A 20,367-nucleotide genomic window follows, 5' to 3' on the forward strand; every position below is an offset into this window, starting at 1 on the left:
AGGAGAGGAGAGAACAGGGTGAGGAGAGGGAGGAGGGAGTGAGGAAGACTGGAATAGGAGCTGGGGAGGAGTGCGAGTTGGGGTGAGAAGAAGGAGCAGGGGGAGGGGAAGGAGGAATTACTGGAATGGAATGGAATATTCAAGATGCAGTTAGCTCACAGAAACCTTGAGGAAGACCGAATCCAGGAAGGACTGGGGTGAAGTATCTGACCTCATTCTTCCCTCCGTTTTATCTACTGCTGGATATTTCCCTTTGGCCACATTGGAAATCAAAGGGCAAAGATGACATTTGATATATCTATATTGGTAAGCTTGGGGGATACAGCAGGGAAGAAAAATAGATTGGTGGGGGAAGGCAGATGAGATTTCTAGCACACACATACCTAAAACTAACCATCATTCATACTATGCCATATATTAGAATTATGTTCTCTTTGGGACCTAGGGCCTTAGCCAACTAGAGGAGTTCTTAACAAGGACTTTTTATCCATTTAACAGGAAGCCTAGTATACAAGTAAACACATCATCTCTGTAGTATAAGAATAGTTGCTTAGTTTATTATAATAGTGTTTAGTTGCTCAGTTGTGTCCTACTCTGAACCCATGGACTATAGCCCACCAGGCTCCTCTGTCCATGTGATTTTCCAGGCAAGGATACTGGGGTGGGTAGCCATTTCCTTAGCTCACATGCCTGACCATGTTAGAAATATCACATTGCCTCTAAATGAACATAAATATGACCCTGAGATCCAACCATAGCATGTTGGTGGGATATCTACGAAAGTTATTATTGAGGATTCCCCATCTCCATTGGTTGTACAAATATCCTATGGTCTTACCTAGCACCAAAGCCTGAGGAGATCCCTACTGACATCAGATGACTCTCCACACTAGTTGGGGATGAGGTGCACCTTTACCGAATTGGCCCAGTATCTTCAGATCCTTTGTCCCTGCTGGTTCCATCAACCCTTTGGGTAGGGGGATCTTTGGTAAGATCTTTGGTAAGGTTCCCAGCTTCCCTGAGCCCACCAGAGTCTTCCTTGGGGCCTGATATGGGAAAATACTCATGTCTCTGCTACTGTAAGGACCTACAAATCCTGACCTCTTTTCTCTTGCTGCCTTCACATGGCCTCCATTCCCACCTAGTGAAACCTACCTTGATTTTGTCAGGATATAATCCTTTTCAAAATATAAAACCAATTGGCTTCAAGTACCTTCTGTCTCCAGCTCTGCCACAAACCTCACTCTGTTGGATCTCTGCAGAAAATGAGAGGAGAGAAAAATATAAGAACACAATACACATGTTAATATCTCAATGACATAATTCAGTATGTCCCATTTCATAGGTGGTTAGCTGATTTCTTCATTTTTAAAAAAGAATAGGAATATTCAGGAGAGGCCTAAAGTACTTTATTAGGACGTAAACCAGGCTATCCTATTGACTAAAAAAATAGGCAATTACAATAAGTATACCCAAATTATGCAAATCTGTTGATTTAGCAAGTTTCTCATCTTAAACTACACAGGTGATATAGTTTCATCTAGATGACTAAATGGCTTCCCTTCTGAAACTGAAGGGTGGTTTTAAGAATGTATTTACCCCATCAGATTCAATGCCTAGCTAACATGGTGGTTCCATAATAAATGTTGTTATAATTGTCATTTGTAATTTTCATCAATATGATTAACAACAAAAATAAGTTTTCCATTCAGGATAATGTATGTGGATTTCACAATGGAAGCAGGTTGTGAAATAACCTCATGACACCAGTTAAACACTTAGAAAGTAAAGAAGGTAGCCATTAAATATAAGCCATGTCTTGCCTAAGAAAATTCTCTAGTACAGAATAAATGTTCAAAAATGACAATTCTCTCACCTGTTTCCCTTCCCAAAAGAAAAGGGTGATAATATATTTTTAAGATCTGTGGTTCTCAACCTGAGGTCCTCAGACTCTTAAGGGTTTTTAAAGATACCATTAAGAATTGAGGAACCCTTATTTGTTTCCTCTTATTTTTTTCATAATTCATTATGAGGTAACACCTAACTGAGCTTTTTCTAGAATCAAATGAGATTTTAAAATATATCATGAACTGTGAACTATTGTAATAATAATGGTTAACAGTTTATATATATATATAGATAGATAGATAGATAGATAGATAGACAGACATTTCAAAATGTGAAAGTCTGTATAAGGAAAAACAGAAGTTGGAGATACTTTGGATTTTGTTAAATAATATAAAGTTAGGGGAATCATCATGCCATTTCACTGGTTCATGTGTTTGCCTGTACCTTCATTTTAGCTTCTAGGTAAAAGTCACTAAAGCATATATACTTAGAGTTCTAGAACCTTGCGAGTTTCAGAGCGAAGCTCATCTATAGCTACAAGACTTGATAAGATTCTTCCCCTCTTCTACCTTCATCTACCAAAGATGGTAAAATACCTGATATTATTTAATATGTGTGAGAGACTAAGTGCTCTGTATAAAAATCATTCATATAACCTCACAACAATCCTAAGGAAGTAATGTGATTGTCCTGGTTTTAGAAAAGGGGCACAGAGGTCAAGAACACACAGCTAAAAGTAAAAGACCTGGGACTTGAACCCAGTGAAGTCAGGCTTTTTACTGTACTACCCTGCCTCTCTGAAAAACAGTACAGTTTTTGAGAAATGTGAAACATGAGCTTTCATCTGTGAAAATACCCTGAGCCTGTGTATCGGTGCAGGCCCTCCTGGAAGCAAGTGCCAAGATAGGATTAGACAAGATTAGAGATTTACTGGGGGAACACCTATGAAAAATAGAAGAGGAAGGAGGCAGATGACCTGGGAAAAGTCTTCAGACTGTGATGCACAGCTCACATCTGTGGAAAGAAGAGCGGGAAGGAAGGCAGATTAGGCAGGAAGAGTCTCAGACTGTGGTGCAATAATAAGAGAGTCTGCCAGGCCAGTGAGGACAAGCAAAGTTAAAGGAGTCCTTCGACGAGCAGAAACTGCCTGGCTCTGGCTGCCCAAATGTGCTCAGAGTATGGGAACAATCTGGAGCAAATGTGGCCTTAGCATAAATGTCAGGGGAGATCTAAAGGTTCTTTTGAGGAAATATTTGAGCTATGTGACTCCCTGGCCACCAAAGACCCGGTGACTTTTTCCTGGCAGTCATCCACATACCTTCTGGCGCCTGCGTGTTTTGTAAGAACCCTGAACCTGATCCCTCTATGCTTCCTCACCAGAGGGGCTCCCACTCCCAGGCATTGTGGGCATCCTGCTTAGCACACAGCTCTCTCCAGGGTCCTGGACCCTCAATGCTTTGTGCTCTGGAGTTGGCAGGCTGGCAGCTTCTTGGACATGTGACAGGGATTCCAGCCTTCTGTGTGAGCAGGGAAGTGGTGAGAGGCCCAGACAACCAGGCTCTGGATGCTGCTGACCCTCCACCATCAACACCTCCAAAATGTCTTCACACCAACCCACAGCCTGACTGCCCTGACCCCTGGTACTGCAGTTCATAGGGGTGTTCACGCAGGAGTGACACCTCTTTTCTCCTGAGCTGTCAGACCACAGGCCTTTAAAGCTCCCTTTACCTGGGGGCACCTGTACCTCTGGGCCTGGGCTGACGCAAACATCAGAAGCGCCGCACCAGCACACACAGACCTAAAGTCACCACAGAACCACCCAAACAGGCCGGGGCACATCTGAGGCCCTTCCTGGAATCTGAGCAAGGTGAGTGGGAGAGGGATGGGTGAGGTCTTGTCAGAGGTCTAATTCCATTTCGGGATGGGGGGCGGGTACTTCACTGGACTCTGACAGAAGGGGCAGGCCCTTCTGCTTCAGCCCTTAGTTACCTGGTTAGGCCCAGGCCAGAAACCAGTGTTTCCAGTTGGGAATCCTTGGGCTTATCTCCTCCCCTATAGAAGGTTCCTCTAAAGAGGGAGGGAGAAGGAAGGAGAGGCAAAGTGCTCTGACCTGCAATGGGGACAGTCGTTGTCTTCCAGGTATGCATGTCTAGGACAGTCTGGGCCTCAGCCTAGAAGAGTGGTGCCTGCTGCAGGCTGGAGCAGAGAAACCAATGTCAGACCACCCTGGAGAGGGGTGTGCCTTGGGGGAGCCCTTCCACATCCTGTCCAGGGAGCTAGATTCATCCTGTCCTATAGAACTGGTGAATTGCTGGACTCGCATCTCACTCCAGCCAGAATCCAGCTGGACCAGCATCCATCAAGCTTAAAGAGTAGTCTGAAGATTCCCCCAAAATAACACCATAGAGGGAAAAGAAAAAGCCAAGGGTATATTCATTCTTGCTTTGTTCCATAGAAACTTGTCACTTTTTCTTTACAATTTTCAATTTTTTCTTCTAGTGCTTTACAAAGGCACTCCCCCTGGAATTTTTATGAATATTTTCTGTTTATACTGCCTCTCTGCACACAGAAAACTATACTTCTAATCCCATAGCACCCTCAGCCCCTTGTCATTCGGTGAGGCTACGTGACTAGTTTTGGCTAATCAGCTGTGTATGGCAGTGACTTCTGTTACTTCTAGACTACAGTGAATTTATAGAGGGAGTAGGTGAGAGATTTCTATGACACTCCCCTTGCCACAGTAACCAGCAAGGTTCCAGGTTGTGGAGCCTCTGTCAGCTGGGGTCCGTGACAAACTATAGGAATCAGAGCCCCCTCACCCCTGACCTTCACCAAGGGATGCTGGGAATTCCTTGTGTGCTGGAAACTAAACCTTTACCATGTTAAGCCACTGAAGTTTGGGGATTGTTACCCCAGCATAAGCTTAGCCTAACCTGACAAACAAGAGATGGCTCTCCAAGTTTAGGATGCAATAGAGTCACCTGTGCAATGTTAAAATACATATTGTGTAACAAAAATATATTGGGGGACATACTTATGGATTAGTGATGTTAAAACAATTATCAGATGATTTGACAAACCCTTTTGAATTTTATACTTTTTAATTTTAACTTTATTTGTTACCCAAGTACATGGAAAAACAGAAGACTCGAACAAAAGAGGAAAAATTTTTTTTAAAATCCAGAACTATATTGTTAACCTTCTAGTGTGGCATGTCAGGAATTTTCTTGTGAAAAAAGACCATGCTTTCCTTACACTCCTTTTCAGAGCTCCATCAACCCCCCAGGGCGACAGGGCGAAAGTGTGGGGAATGCAGTCCCTGAAAGGATTTGCTTCCATGTCTGCCCGCCCCCATCCCTAGGGTCTACAAGCACCCCACCGGCAGGAATCCGGTGTGCTTACCTCTCTCCATCTTTCCCTCCACCCACCCGCCCACGTCTTCCGCAATAGGAAGCTTGCGCCCACGCAGGGTTCCCGCCCACCTCCCCAGCATTCCCGTTGCCCACCATTTTCTGAATTAAAATGGATAGAAGACGAGGCTGTGGGGTGAAAACTGCAGTACTGGACCTGCTCCCGGGTCCCCCCTCCCCACTTTCCTTTCCGGTGGTTTGCAGGTGGTTTCCACCTGCACTTGCAGGGAACCCAGGAATTTGCCTCCTCCTCCTCTTTTCCTGGGCCGGAGGCCAACCTGCTTTCAATGCAGTAGGGAGCTGGTACCCAAGCCTGACCACCGCCCCAAAAGCCCACCATTTTTTTGCCCCAAAGTCGACAGGAGCAGGGGCAGGAAAGGAGCATAGGCAATGCAGTTGTGGACCCGCATTGGTGTTCGCCCTCGCCTTTGGATAGCCTTTGATCAAATCGTGGGCAGATGCTACTCTGTTCCTCTGGTCTAGAAGCGCGCCCGCCTACGCCTACTCCAAGGTAAGAGGGAGATGGTGCCTAGGCGGGAAACAGGACTCAGACTACACAGTGACTGAAGTTCACGTCAGCCCTTTGTCCAGCGAGGCCATGTTAACAGTAAGTTCAGGTCCTCGATTAACTCAACAGCACAGCTGGAGCCGAGTTGTCCGCCCCGCCCCCCCCCCCACCTGAAAATCTTTTGTCAAGTGTATCATCTCCTTGGAATGTCTATGTGGCTTTCTCAGATTATCAGAGAGAATCAGCCCTTGAGGGTTAACCCCCGGAGTCTCCTTTTTGTTCCTCCGCCGGCTTCCTAGACTTTCCACCTCCCCACCCCCGGAGGTCGAGCATTTCCCTTGCAGTCCTGTCCAGGCACTTGAAATAGGGTTGAGGAAGTGAGGGTCCAAGTGAGAGAGATTTTTACTAGTTCTTTTTAATATTTGTCAGTTCTGTTCCTTATAGTTATTATTATCATTACTGTTATTACTATCAGCCTACATCCTGTTTGCCATTAAAAAACAGAAAAGAGCTCTCTGCTGTCATTTGGGAAGCAGGAGGTAGATTCAAGCATGTGTGGGAATAAGTAAACAACCCAGCCACCTGTTTTCCCTTCTCAGTGATAATACTAACATGGATCCTTCAGGCAGCCACGTTTTTTGGAAGTTTGAAATGGACAGAACAGCTGAGGCTTCCCTTGTGAAGGGCCCCTGTGTATGTGGTGGCGGAGGTGGGGGGAGGGTCCATGAAGTCAGCCTCTGAGGTCACATAATTTCATAATACCAAATTGGAACTTCAGATTTTAAAAGCTGATCGGTCACATGTTCAAGTCTTCAAGATTATGATTAACCTCCACAATTCCTCTATTTCCTAGTTCCCTACCATGGCCACATCCATATTATCCCTTTCCAATTACAACCAAAATTTCATACTACTTCTTACCATCTCAGGGACTGATCTAAGTTACGAGGCCTGAAACTTACAATTCAGGGGACGTGCTTTATGAAAAAGGATGTCAAAAATATATGAGCAATGCAGGCAACTAGGTGCCAAAGTTAATATTAATTTATAATAAATCACAGGAAATTATGAAATTTGAACAGCTGGTATATACAGAACATCTCAATTTCCATACACACAGTATTTTTATTAATTACTGCCTGGCCCACTTCTATGATTTTTTCCCTACAATTTTTTTTATTACAAACTCTTTTGATCCTCTCTTCATATGTCTGTGTAATATAATTTTTCTTGGAGAAAAATGTAAATATAATTCTATCTTTCCTTTGCATGGTTAATACATTTGTTACTATTATTACTGTTGATAAAAAATTTAGTTTTACAATTCATTATTGGTGACAGGTAAAATTTTAGAGGTAGAACTGCTGTCTTCCTCTGTCAAATTTCTTTCTTTTATGAGCTTAACATTTAAGTTTTCTTGTGAATATTTTTATCTTAAATACTCTTAATAATGATGCTTACAAACCAGTTTGATGTCCGTGTCCTGAAGAGGAGCAGAATTTGCCACTCCAAAATATGCCTTTGGGCACAAGATTATTTTAGGCTGATGATTTTTTAAGAAATCCAGACCTAGCAGAAGCTCAGAAAACCGGTAAGTTACCCTTTCCTAAGAGATATTTACATTTATAAAGGAAATTTCCACTTGTAAGGGTGTCTACCTCTCAGTACCTGGAGGAGAAGGATAACTAAATCTCTAGAAACTTTTATCAATGGAGAAGGCTACAAGTTAAATTTGCATAACAACCTTATTCTTGTTTACCTCACTTTTCCTGGTCACCTCTATTGACTGGTCTCCCCCATTCCCACCCCCACCAGCAACATCCTTTGTCTTTAGCTGGAGATGGTATTTAAGGCGGTGCCTTGGGCTATTTCTGCGAGTTACTCAGTTTTGCTGGGTCTCCTCTTTATATACAGGACCTATGCGTGCATGTGTACTCACGCAGTCGTGACCAACTCTTTGCAACTGTTTCCAACTACATGGACTGTTGCCCGCCAGCCTTCTCGGTCAATGGAATGTTCCAGGTAAGAACGCTGGAGTGGATTGCCTTTTCTTCCTCCAGGGTATCTTCCCGACCCAAGGATCAAACCCACCTCTCTTGTGTCTTCTGCATTGGCAGGCAGACTCTTTACCACTAGCGCCACCTGGGATGTATACATGTTATTAAATGTGTTTGTTTTTCTCTTACTAATCTGTTCTTTATTACAGTAGGGTCTCAGTAAAGAACCTAGAAGGGTAGAGGGAAAATTATTTGTCCTCTCCCACAGTCTTCAGAGTAGTAGAAATTTTGAATTTTAAGATATCTTCTTAGTCAATGTCAGTATTTTATACCATATCACCAAGAAATTAATATGAACTTGTGTGGATGTGATTGGGCAAAGCCATACATGTAGCTGGTGTACCAAAAGATCAGAAGTTCATCTTTGATAAATCATATTTTACATATTTATAGGGAAGCAATGGGAGCCAAGACTGAAAAAGTATCTTGGAATCAGGTAATGAAGTGGGAAATAGCATCAAATGCTAGCAAGTGGCTGGTGTTAAACCACCATGGTATTCATTTGAGCTGTAAAATTTATTCAAGATTCACTAAACGTATGAACAGCAATAGAGTATAGCATTAGTTCATTAGCATTAGAGTCAGATAACTCTAGTTTGACTCTTAGAGCTTCTACTTAGTACACTGTGAAATCTTACTGGTAATTAATTATATGCGGAAGTGACTGAGAAAAGCATGAATAAATTATACAAGTAAACCCAAACTAAATGTGATTCCAAATCAACTTCCCCTTAAATTTGATCCCAAACATGCCCACCTCCATCTCACCACTACCAACATGAGGGGAGTCAGAGTAGAAAAAGACAGTATTTTTTAATTGTCAGTATTTTTGCTTTGGTAATTTTACAAAAATATCTGAGACATTGTATGACCCCTGTATTAGTTTTCTGTTGTCATGTAACAAAATACCGAATTTAGCTGCTTGAAATAACATCCATTTCTTTGGCTACCAGTTCAGTAAGTCAGAAGTCAGGCGTGTATTGAGTTCTCTGTTCAGGATCTCATAAGGCTGAAATCAAGGTGTCAGCCAGGCTACACTCATCTGGAACTTAGAGTCCTTTTTCAGGCTTACATGGTTGTGGCAGAATTAAGTTCCTTGTGGTTGTAGGATTGAGATCCTGCTTTCCTCCTGACCATCAGCTGGGGGCCACACTTGGCTCAGACATCACCCACATTACTTCCCACATGGCCCCTCTATCTTGAAAGCCAAAAGTGGAAAATCTCCCTCACATCAAATCCTTTTCACACTTCAAATCTTTCTGACTTAAGGAATGGCCATCTCTTTAAGGACTTGTTCAGTTAGGTCAGACCCACTAAGTGATTGCCCTTTTGATTAACGCAATGATTTGGGACATGGATTCTATCTGCAAAATCCGTTTTGCCATATAATGTGACATAATCATGGGAGCAGTAGCTCTTCATATTCAGAGGTCCCATCTACAATAAATAGGAGGGAATAAACTTGAAGGTCTTTGGGACCATCTTAAAATTTTGCCTGCCATAACCCTTCTTAGATAGTGCCCATACAAATCAAGGAGCCCTTTTCAGGATGAATTAACCTCTGCATTACATCTATGCATTCAGAGTTTTCCATTTCATCTATGCAGCTGTATTCAGCTAATGAGCCCCTCAAACCTCACATATACATAATCATGAATTAGTTACTGCTTACAGTTTTAACAGAATTTATAAGCTGTATTAACCAACATTGTTTTGGCTGCTAAGAATTTTACCATTTACTTAAACTGGGGGTGCTGAAGCCTTCCATCTTGGACATGCGATGAAAGGCAGTTATGATTATTTTGTATAACCATCAGTGTATGTGTTACATTGAGGGTGAATAAATTGGGGGAGACACAAAGGCCAAATCACTAGGAAATGATTATCCTTTAGAGGTCTCTGGGAACTTCATCACTACTGTACCTGCTATGTGTCCTGCATGGGGACAGTTGCTTTATATAGGCCAATGCACAATTCCTCGTGCCCTCTCACCTCTCATGTGAGGTGGGGATTATTAGCAGGTCAGTAGAAATTTGGAGAAGATAATGTCTGGTGCAAACTGGAATTAATCTACCTTATTTCCTGATTTTATCTTGCCATTCTGCTCAAATGCTCTGGAAGATTCCCTATCCTGACCTTCATCGCTCTTCAGGATCTAGTCTGAGTCGCATAGTCTAAGCTTTATTAACAGTTTTTCCTCTGTACCAGCCAAAAGAGACCCCCCCTAATCAGTGTGACCCTAACATACCTTACCCACTCTGCTCCTGCTGTGCCATTCTTCTAGAATGAATAATTTCCCAGACCTGGTACTATAAAGGAATATGAACAGGTAATATAAAGGAAGGCACATCTCATAAAGGAAATGCTCCTTGGGATGTTTCAGGAGCATAAAAATAGATCACAGGTACATAGAGCCATATGAACATATGACCTCAAAGGCCTCACACCACCATTGCTTTTGGAGAGAACCAGGTACTTTAGCTCAGGCTAGAAGAAAAGGGATTTTTTCAGAGCACTGTGGACTCATGGCTTGGATGGTAGTCAACATCTCATTTCATCACTTATCATGGCAGATAGTGAAGATCTTCACTTCGAACACCTTTGATCTCTTCTTTTATCCTTTCTCATGCCTCCCTTTATGCTGTTAATATATGTGCCTTACTTTTTTTCCACACAGTCTTTGGATAAATATTCTAGGACTTTTCTTCTGCCAAATTGAGCAGAGGTGGACATATTCTCCTCCCAATGAAGTAGATCATGTCTAGCCCTGTCCACAAAAATGCCCCTAAGTTGACATGCACTAAAAACACCTTACCTGAAGAACAGATACAGAAGAGAGGCATTTCTCAGTGCTGTCACAGAATGTCAAGGCCCAGAACCTGGCATTAGGTTTTGGTGAAGTGCCTCACACAGAGCCGATACAGCGCCTTGTGAAAGTAAAAGTGAAAGTCGCTCAGTCGCGTTCAACTCTTTGTGACCCCATGGACTATACAGTTCATGGAATTCTCCAGGCCAGAATACTGGAGTGGGTATCCTTTCCCTTCTCCAGGGGATCTTCCCAACTCAGGGATCAAACCCAGGTCTCCTGCTTTGCGCGCGGATTCTTTACCAGGTGAGCCACAAGGGAAGCACCTTGTAGGTTAGTCTATAATTCTTTCTGCAAGCTGACAGCACTGGGAGCATAACACATTATTGTGCTCCTGTGACTTGGTGAGCATCTCATGTCACATGGGCTGCCAAGACCACTGGGCTTTGGCCACACTAGAGTGACCTTTAAGACAGAGAAGGGATTGTTTCCTTTAGTCACCTGCACTGTCATCTCTTCTGTGTCCTTTGCTTTGCATATTTGCTGCTTTAGTTGTAACCAAACTAACACCACTTTGAACCTAGTCCAAAATGTCATTATTGTGCATCTCTGAATTGAGACCAGATTGAAAATTTATTTATACATGCTGCTGCTGCTGCTAAGTCGCTTCAGTCATGTCCAACTCTGTGCGACCCCAGAGACGGCAGCCCACCAGGCTCCCCCATCCCTGGGATTCTCCAGGCAAGAACACTGAAGTGGGTTGCCATTTCCTTCTCCAAGGCATGAAAGTGAAAGTGAAAGTGAAGTCGCTCAGTCATGTCCGACTCTTAGCGACCCCATGGACTACAGCCCACCAGGCTCCTCCGTCCATGGGATTTTCCAGGCAAGAGTACTGGAGTGGGGTGCCATTGCCTTCTCCATTATACATGCTATACAGACACAATTTTATAAATCTGCTTTTGATCTTATTTACAGATGAGAAAATAGACCTGGAAAAAGATTAAATATATTGCTAAGTTCATCTGGCAAGCCAGGAAGGAGAGAAAAAGGTTAAATACATTGCTAAGTTCATCTAGCAAGCCAGGAAAGAGACCGGCCCTGGGACATACATTTGTGGACTTCCGGTTATCCTCACTAGGTTCCTTGATGGCTTGTATGATTCAGGAGGGACTTGCTCCCAGCGTCTCACCATCTAGAGATGTTCAGAATATGCTACAGGGATATTTCCTTGGTGAAAGCTGCTCACAGAGACGTGGGCTCCAGCCATGTTTACAAGCAGTCAGAGTGGACAGCAGAGGCCTTTTCAGGGAGCAGGAGCTGAAGGTCCCAGAAGGCAGGCAGAGCAGCCATGCAGGCCAAGGGGGAAGACTGTCAGCCCCTGCCAGCTGCTGCCATGACAACAGTCTCCAGGGGCGTGGCCTTTCTCTGGGAGCTCTGAGGAAGCCCAGGGTAGGTCTCTGGTTCAGGGATTCCTGCTCCCTGGTGAGACTGCACTTGTGTGGCAGATACAGAGTACCCCCCACCCTTGCCTGCAGAGCCCCTCTCCAGCACAGACTCCATGGAGGTTTGGTTTGCCTTTGCAGGGCCCATCTGTCTGGAGATGGACTTGAGGAATTCTGCTCTCTCCAGCCCAGAGGCTTCCCCTGCTGCTACCACCTCTGCATTCCTTCCTAATGACACCCATATCAGTACTTGGATCTCAAGACTTGCTTCCTGGGACTGTAGCAGGCCCCATCCAGCCTGGGGCTCCCAGGCCAGCCTCCCCCACTCCCGCCTCAGGGGGAATAGCCAGGTGGGAAGTGCAGTGACAGGAGCCCCCTCTCTTCTGCTTCTGGCCTCGTCCTAACTGAACCAGGACACACATACACACACACGCACACATACACACACACTGCAGATGTCCAGAGAAATGAGGAAGGGACACACACACACACACTCTTGCAGATGCCCAGAGAAAGAAGGAAGGGACTCTGAGGAAAGGTAGGGTGGCACCTCAGTTTTCTGGGAGACACTCAGGGGGAGGGAAGGCAGGTGCGGACCTGGACTGAAGGACGCAGTAGCGGGCTCTTGGCTGGGCAGGGCTTGGGCTGTCACTGGCTGAAGGGCTGTGGAGGCTGGGTGCCTTCTACCCTTCTCCATGCCTTTGTGTCCTCCTCCTTCTCCCTGAAACGTGGGCTCAGGGGCTGTGGTAGAACAATGAACACGGTCCCTTCCAGATCAGGATGCTCTGAGTCCACACTGTCCACCAGAGTGGAGTGAGAAAGGGTTTTTCTTAGGAACACCATTTGGCCTGACTGGGGGGCCTTTCCAGACCCCGAGTCTAGGAAAGACTGCTGCCTTTCCCAGAATCCAGATGAACTTAGAGCACAGAACTCTTCCCTCCTGAGCCCCAGCATTCTCACAGCCTTACTCACTCTTGGCCTCTTGGACTCTTGAAAGGGTCCAAATCAACCCTAGTTTTTTGAGGTCTGGGTGATAGAGGTTGAAACAGAGGAGACAGTTACAATCTTGAATATTTGGTTCACCAAACTTATATTTAATAAATGTTTTATCCTCTGTCCTATATAGGATATCAAATAAGACGCAAATGTCCCTGGGGATCACTGATTTACATGAGAGCATGTGTGTATGCTAGTTCACTTCATTTGTGTCCGACTCTTTACAACTCCATGGACTGTAGCCCACCAGGCTCCTCTGTCCATGGGATTCTCCAGGCAAGAATATCAGAGTGGGTTGCCATGCCCTCTTCCAGGGGATCTTCCCAACCCAGGGATTGAATCTGCGTCTCTTATGTCCCCTGCATTGGCAGGTGGGTTCTTTACCACTGAACCACCTGGGGAGCCTTTATATGGGAGAGAGACGTCTAAACATAGTTTTAGCTTGATAATAAAGTCTAGTCAATTGGTAATTTAAGAACACCAGGAAAAGACACATAACTGATAACTGTGAAGAAGATACTTTAGTTGAGTTTTAGTGATTAAGTAGGATTTTGCTTAACAGAGAAGCAGAGGGCAGTCAAGACAGAAGGGGGACAGCAGGAGAAAGCTTGAGGCAAAGCCATGGAGGTTTGGCCTCAGAGATCTGACTGAACCAGACCAGTCAAAGTCCAGCAGGAATTCAGATGACAGATGTCCATTACAGAGGCCAGTTTTTTTAACCCACCAAGCAATTAACAACTCTGACACTGAGGGAGTGTCAGATCCCACATGTTAAGGGCTTATTTCCACAAGACTGCGCCTTCTCACACTCCAGATGTCAACCTGTGCTTCTGACAGACCAGTTATAGACCAGAGGTTCCCATGAACCTCTAACTCAGTTTGATACACTTGGTAGATTGGCTCACAGAACTCAGGGAGAGGTTTACTTATGTTTTCCAGTTTATTTTAAAGAAATTAGATGAACAGTCAGATGAGGAGGTAGGGGCAAGGTCCTGAAGGGACCTGAATGCATGGACTTCTGTTCCCAAGAAAGTGGGGTGTCCCACCCTCTCAGCATGTGGATGCATTCACCAGCCTGTGCTTGCATGCTTAGCTGTGTCCAACTCTTTGTGCCAGGTTCCTCTTTCCATGGGATTTTTCAGGCAAGAATACTAGCCTCCAGGGGATGTTCCTGACCAAGGAATAAAAACAAACATCCCGTGTGTCTCCTTCATTGCAGGTGGATTCTTTACCCACTGGGCTCCCCTTGTGGCTCAGCTGGTAAAGAATCTTCCTGCAATGCGGGAGACCTGGGTTTGATTCCTGGGTTGGGAAGATCCCCTGCAGAAGGGAAAGGCTACCTACCCTAGTATTCTGGCCTGAAGAATTCCATGGACTGTATAGTCCATGGGGTCTCAAAAAGTCGGACACGACTGAGTGACTTTCACTTCACTCTTTACCCACTGAGCCACTGGGGAAACCAACTGGAAGCTCATCCAATCTTGTTCCCCTTCCCAGTTGTCCTTGGAGCTGAAAGTTCCAGTTTCTGGTGACCAGCCCCATCTTGAAGCTATCTAGTGGCCCCACCCCCTTAAGCATAAGCTCAAAAGGGTCTCCCTATGAATAACAAAAGACTCCCATCATTCAGGCAGTTCCAAAGCTTTGAAGAGCAATGCACAAGTAACTGGAGACAAAAATCAAATACATTTCTTATTATACCATAGTAGGAAACAACCTGGATAGATTTCTAAGACATGCTGGAATGGAAAAAAGAACATTTTGTTGAATGAAAAGTAGGGTATAATGTCATTTATGTAATATCATTCAAATTCTATGAATATGTGTGTTTCCATGTGTGTGAATTGTTTCTCATGTGAACTTCTCCATATACTTTGCTTATTTTCTATTGGTGAGTGGAGATTTATATTTTTATATATATTTTTCAAAGATATCTCAAAATCTGTAATAGATGTTTATCTCAAGATCTGTAATATATGTTTTAAATATTTCATCTGTTTCTCATGTGCCAGTTGATATTCTTTGAGATTTTTTTAACTTCAAAGATTTTGAAAGAGATCATTCTATTAAATTTTCTGATTGCAAAAGCATTCTTGTAAAAAAGAGATTTCAAACTTAATAAGAGTGGGGCATGAGAGTGGGGTAGTGTTCACACCTTTTCTGAGTTCCAAAAAGTGAGTGCCACTAGACTCAATGTGAAATTTTAGGAGCAAACAAGGCATAATGGTTAAGTCAGACAAATGTAAGTTCAAATCTAACCTCCTCCTACAGGTTGTGTGATACTGTATAAGTCACCAAACCTTTTTGAGTTTCAGTCTCCTCATCTATAATAAGGATGAATGCCTTCCTCAAAGTGTTGTAAGGATTTAAGAAGATCTCAGAGATTAAATATCTGGCCTGAAGTAGGTTCTAGCTCATTTTGAATTTCTCTGCTCAGTTCCAAACAAAGCTAGTGCTCTTTGCTCTACCTTATGCTTTTTTGGGGGACCTGTCCATTCATGTGGCCTTCAGACAGAGGCCTCTGAAATCAATGAGAACAATTTTATCTTCACTATAGACACTACTGTCAAGGACTGTGGTTGATGGAATGTCCATGTGGATGAATGCCATGGTACATGTGCAAAAAAAAAAGGAATAAATAAAATATATGCTATATAAGATATGACGACAATAAATATGTAAATGAATACATATGCACATCTTCTTAGTTGACAATATTATATCAATATATAAGGTAACATACATATATACTATATAAAAAAGTAAATTGACAAACTGTATGTGAAGTCCCTCAGTCATGTCTGACTCTTTGTGAACCCATGGACTGTAGCCTGCCAGGTTCCTCTGTCCATGGGATTTTTCCAGGCAAGAGTACTGAAGTAGGTTGCTGTTTCCTTTTCCAGGGTATAATCCCAACCTAGGGATCGAACCCAGGTCTCCTACATTGCAGGCAGATACCTTACTATCTGAGCCACCAGGGAACAAACTGTGTAAAAGGAGATATATGTATACACACAACATAAGTACATGGATGTCGTATGGGAGGAAAAATAATTTTCCCTCTATCCTTCTGGGGCCTTGGCTGAGACCCCCCTGTGTAATAAAAGATAGATTAAGAAGGAAATGGCAACCCACTCCAGTACTCTTGCCTGGAAAATCCCATGGACGGAGGAATCTGGTAGGCTATTGTCCATGGGGTCGCAAAGATTTGGACACGACTGAGCGACTTCACTTCACTTCACTTCAACCTTAGAAAAACAAACAGAAATTTGATACCATATATACCTCCTGTATGATAATCCAGGAAAACTGAGTAACTCCCTGAAATAGCCCAAACGACCACCTTAAATAGCATCTTCAGCTAAAGACAAAAGAAAGATGTTTGGAGGGAGGGGCAGTTATGAGATGCTATCAAACAAAATACAAAACATCAAACACATTTAACAGGACTAGAATCTGAAATCCACACAGGTATGTTACAGTTTCCACTGAAATAATTTTATTCTCTACACTTACCCCCATTTCTATCAGAGATAATCAAAGGAAGACTAGTTAGTATGCAAAATGAGTCTAGTAAGGGAAGTCTCCTTTGTAAGGGTGTCTTCCTCTTGGTACCAGGAAGAGGAGGATGACAGAAATTATAAACTCATAGAGAAGGAGCAAACTTAAATAACAACACTCTTGTTTACTGTGCTTTGTCTGACTATAAAACCATGCCCCATAGGGTTAACAGAAGCTGGCACCTTAACCGAAATCCTTGAGTGTATCTTACAGAACAGCAGATAAGGGAACAGCTTGTTTAAAAAAAAAAAAAAAAAACCCTCTGTTTGTAATCTGTCTTTACTGATTAAGCATGCTTTCAATTTTTTTTTCTATTTTTTTCCTTCTTCAATTGCATATCTTCCAAGCTTAGGTAATATATCATAAGACTTCTTAACCACCCCTACCGGCTCTGACATAGGGGTCACTATAGTAACGGGGCTTAAGTTGTTTTCTAGGAACTTGGAGTTAGCGCCTGTCCAGTTCAAGCTGGCTAAAACTGGTTGGGACCACCAATCCTAAAATCAAGCCTGCACAGGTGTCCAGTGAAGGACCTTTTAACATCAGAGGGCCAAAAACTCCACCCTTAGATTATAAGCACCTCCATTTTTTCATAACATACATCCCATGAAGAAGCAGGTAACTCAGATACGCCTGCACAAAACACTAATTACCTAACCTTTTCCCTACCACCTCCAATCACCTTTCCCCAGGCCTGTGGCCACCCTGCTTCTTTATCCCATAAATATCTCAAGCCTCTTAACATTGGGGAGGCAGATTTGAGACTTGTTCTCCTGTCTCCTCACATGACTGCCTTGTGAATAAACTTGTCCTCTGCTATAAAACCTCAGCATCTCATCATTTGGCTTGCTGAACATCAAGCAAATAAAGCCAGTTCAGTAACAGTAACCACCTATGACTGCCCCCACCCCCACCAACATCTTTTGTCTTTAGCAGAAGGTAGTATTTAAGGTGATGGCTTGGGCCATTTGGGGGAGTTACTCAGTTTTCCTGGGTACCTCCTCACAGGAGGTATCCGTGCGTGCATGCTAAGTCATTTTAGTCATGTTGACTCTTTATGACCCCATGAACTGAACAGGAGGTATACATGATATTAAACTTCTGCTTGTTTTTCTCCTGTTAGTCTGTCTTTTATTACAGCAGATCTCAGCCACAACCTTGGAAGGGTAGAGAGAAAATTATATTTCTTCTCCTACACAGTTAAAGCCTTGTTCATATAACCAGTGTTTCTAATTGTGTCCTGTTAATTGCTAATTGCCATGAAAACTACCCAGTAAGGTTCCAAATTCTGGAGGGATCAGATAGGGAGGAAAATCAATTGTTTCACCTTTGCTCATAAGGGTATACTTTGTGTGTGTGTTAGTCACTCAGTTATGTCTGACTCTGCAACCCTAGTCTGTTAAGCTCCTCTGTCCATGGAATTCTCCAGGCAAGAATACTGGAGTGGGTAGCCATTCCCTTCTCCAGGGGATCTTCCCGACCCAGGGATCAAACCCACATTTCCTGCATTGCAGGTAGACTCTTTACCATCTGAGCCACCAGGGAAGCCCCAAGAGTATACTTGAACAACTAGATATAAGTCATAGATAGCTTACTGCTACTGCTAAGTCTCTTCAGTTGTGTCCGACTCTGTGCGACCCCATAGATGGCAGCCCACCAGGCTCCCCCGTCCCTGGGATTCTCCAGGCAAGAACACTGGAGTGGGTTGCCATTTCCTTCTCCAATGCATGAAAGTGAAAAGTGAAAGTGAAGTCGCTCAGTCGTGTCCGACTCTTCGCGACCCCATGGACTGCAGCCTACCAGGCTCCTCTGCCCATGGGATTTTCCAGGCAAGAGTACTGGAGTGGGGTGCCATTGCCCATAGATAGCTTAAGAGAAAAGAAAAAGAGGTTTCCTTAAATGTGGAAAACAAAACATTGAATCAAGATGTTTCAAACAAGTCATAAAAAATTCCAGTCATCCTCATTAGTTGATTCAGCCCCACATAAATTAACTCTTGTTGATCTTGTTCTTTTGTTAGCAGTTTTATGAATACGATTTTTTCATTAGAGTTCTGTAAATTCTTATCCAGTCCAGTGGTATGATAGAAAGATTTCAGAAATTGTAGTTCTCATAGTCCTTCCCATGAATCTGGAAGATGAAGCACTTTTGCAAAATCATCAGAATAAAACAATCAGTTCAGTTCAGTTGCTCAGTCATGTCTGACTCTTTGCAACCCCATGGACTGCAGCAGGCCAGGCTTCCCTGTCCATCACCAGCTCCAGGAACTTGCTCAAACTCATCTCATGTCCATTGAGTCAGTGATGCCATCCAACCATCTCATCCTCTGTTGTCCCCTTCTCCTGCCTTCAGTCTTGCCCAGCATCAGGGTCTTTTCCAGGGAGTCAGTTTTTTGCATCAGGTGGCGAAAGTATTGGAGTTTCAGTTTCAACATCAGTCCTTCCAATGAATATTCATGACTGATTTCCTTTAGGATTGACTGGTTTGATCTCCTTTCTATAAAGGAAAAAAGGCTTAAAAATGGCTATCATTAAAAATATAATGAGAGTACATTGTAATGCAATTGATAAGGAAATTTGGCTATTTCTGTGACGGTATTTTAAGATAATTAGAATTATGACTGATAATATTATACTAGGACATATCAGAAATCTAGAAATTTTCATACAATTTCTGGAACACTTATATTTAACATATACGAATATAACCCAAAGAAAGTTTAAAATATCAAATAAGCCTAATTAGTTTAATAGCTCATTTTTTTAAAAGGAGAGAGAATAAATCTTTTGAAATTTTCCAGAGCACCTTTGGGAAATTCCAAAATTAGTTCAAGGTCAAAAATACTTCGTTTATAATTTGATTTGGGGAAGTTAATAAAAAATAAAAAAAGGTGGACCCTTGACTAAGAAGGATCACAGATCATTATGAAGCTACTTAATTATCCATCTAACCAAAGTGAAAAAAGATTTTAAAGGCACATACTCATAAGACTTGGTTTTAAGTAACTGGAGACCTGATGATGAATATGAAGCATAGGAAATTACTTTGGTAAGACACAAATTCTTTATTTTTTCTAGGCAGATTAAAAGGTAAAGAAAAACCTTTCACAATCTCTTATCAAGAGCAGACTGATAGTCTATGAAACTTTTTCCTTATACCAGAGAAAAAGAGAATTAAGTTTTAGTTTTATATAGGTACACCATGGACTGTAGCTTGCCAGGCTCCTCTGTCCATGGAATTTTCCAGGCAAGAATACTGGAGTGGCTTGCCATTCCCTATGTCAGGGGATCTTCCCCATCCAGGAATCGAACCCACATCTCATGCATTGGCAGGCAGATTCTTTACCACTAGCACCACCTGGGAAGCCCCACACTATTGATATTAAAGCTTGTTTTTAAAGACCCTTATAATATCAATTTGATTATATTCTTTGCAGCCAAAGATGAAGAAGCTCTATATAGTCAGCAAAAACAAGACTGGGAGCTGACTGTGGCTCAGATCATGAACTCCTTATTGCCAAATTCAGACTTAAATTGAAGAAACTGGGGAAAACCACTAGACCATTGAGGTACGACCTAAATCAAATCCCTTGTGACTATACAGTGGAAGTGAGAAATAGATTTAAGGGACTAGATCTGATAGAGTGCCTAATTAACTATGGATGGAGGTTCGTGCCATTGTACAGGAGACAGGGATCAAGACCATCCCCAAGAAAAAGAAATGCAAACAGGCAAAATGGCTG

General features: G+C 43.0%; 1 long non-coding RNA gene across 1 annotated transcript; it reads left to right on the forward strand.

The window, feature by feature from the left end:
* The first annotated feature begins 5,392 nt into the window (after positions 1 to 5,392).
* On the forward strand, positions 5,393 to 15,717 carry LOC129638565 (uncharacterized). The gene is made up of 3 exons (XR_008707908.1): positions 5,393 to 5,769; positions 7,681 to 7,788; positions 12,213 to 15,717. It is a non-coding gene; the product is annotated as an uncharacterized LOC129638565 (long non-coding RNA).
* The last annotated feature ends 4,650 nt before the right edge of the window (positions 15,718 to 20,367 follow it).

Source organism: Bubalus kerabau, chromosome X, assembly GCF_029407905.1.
Source record: "Bubalus kerabau isolate K-KA32 ecotype Philippines breed swamp buffalo chromosome X, PCC_UOA_SB_1v2, whole genome shotgun sequence".
NCBI classification, from domain to species: Eukaryota; Metazoa; Chordata; class Mammalia; order Artiodactyla; family Bovidae; genus Bubalus; species Bubalus kerabau.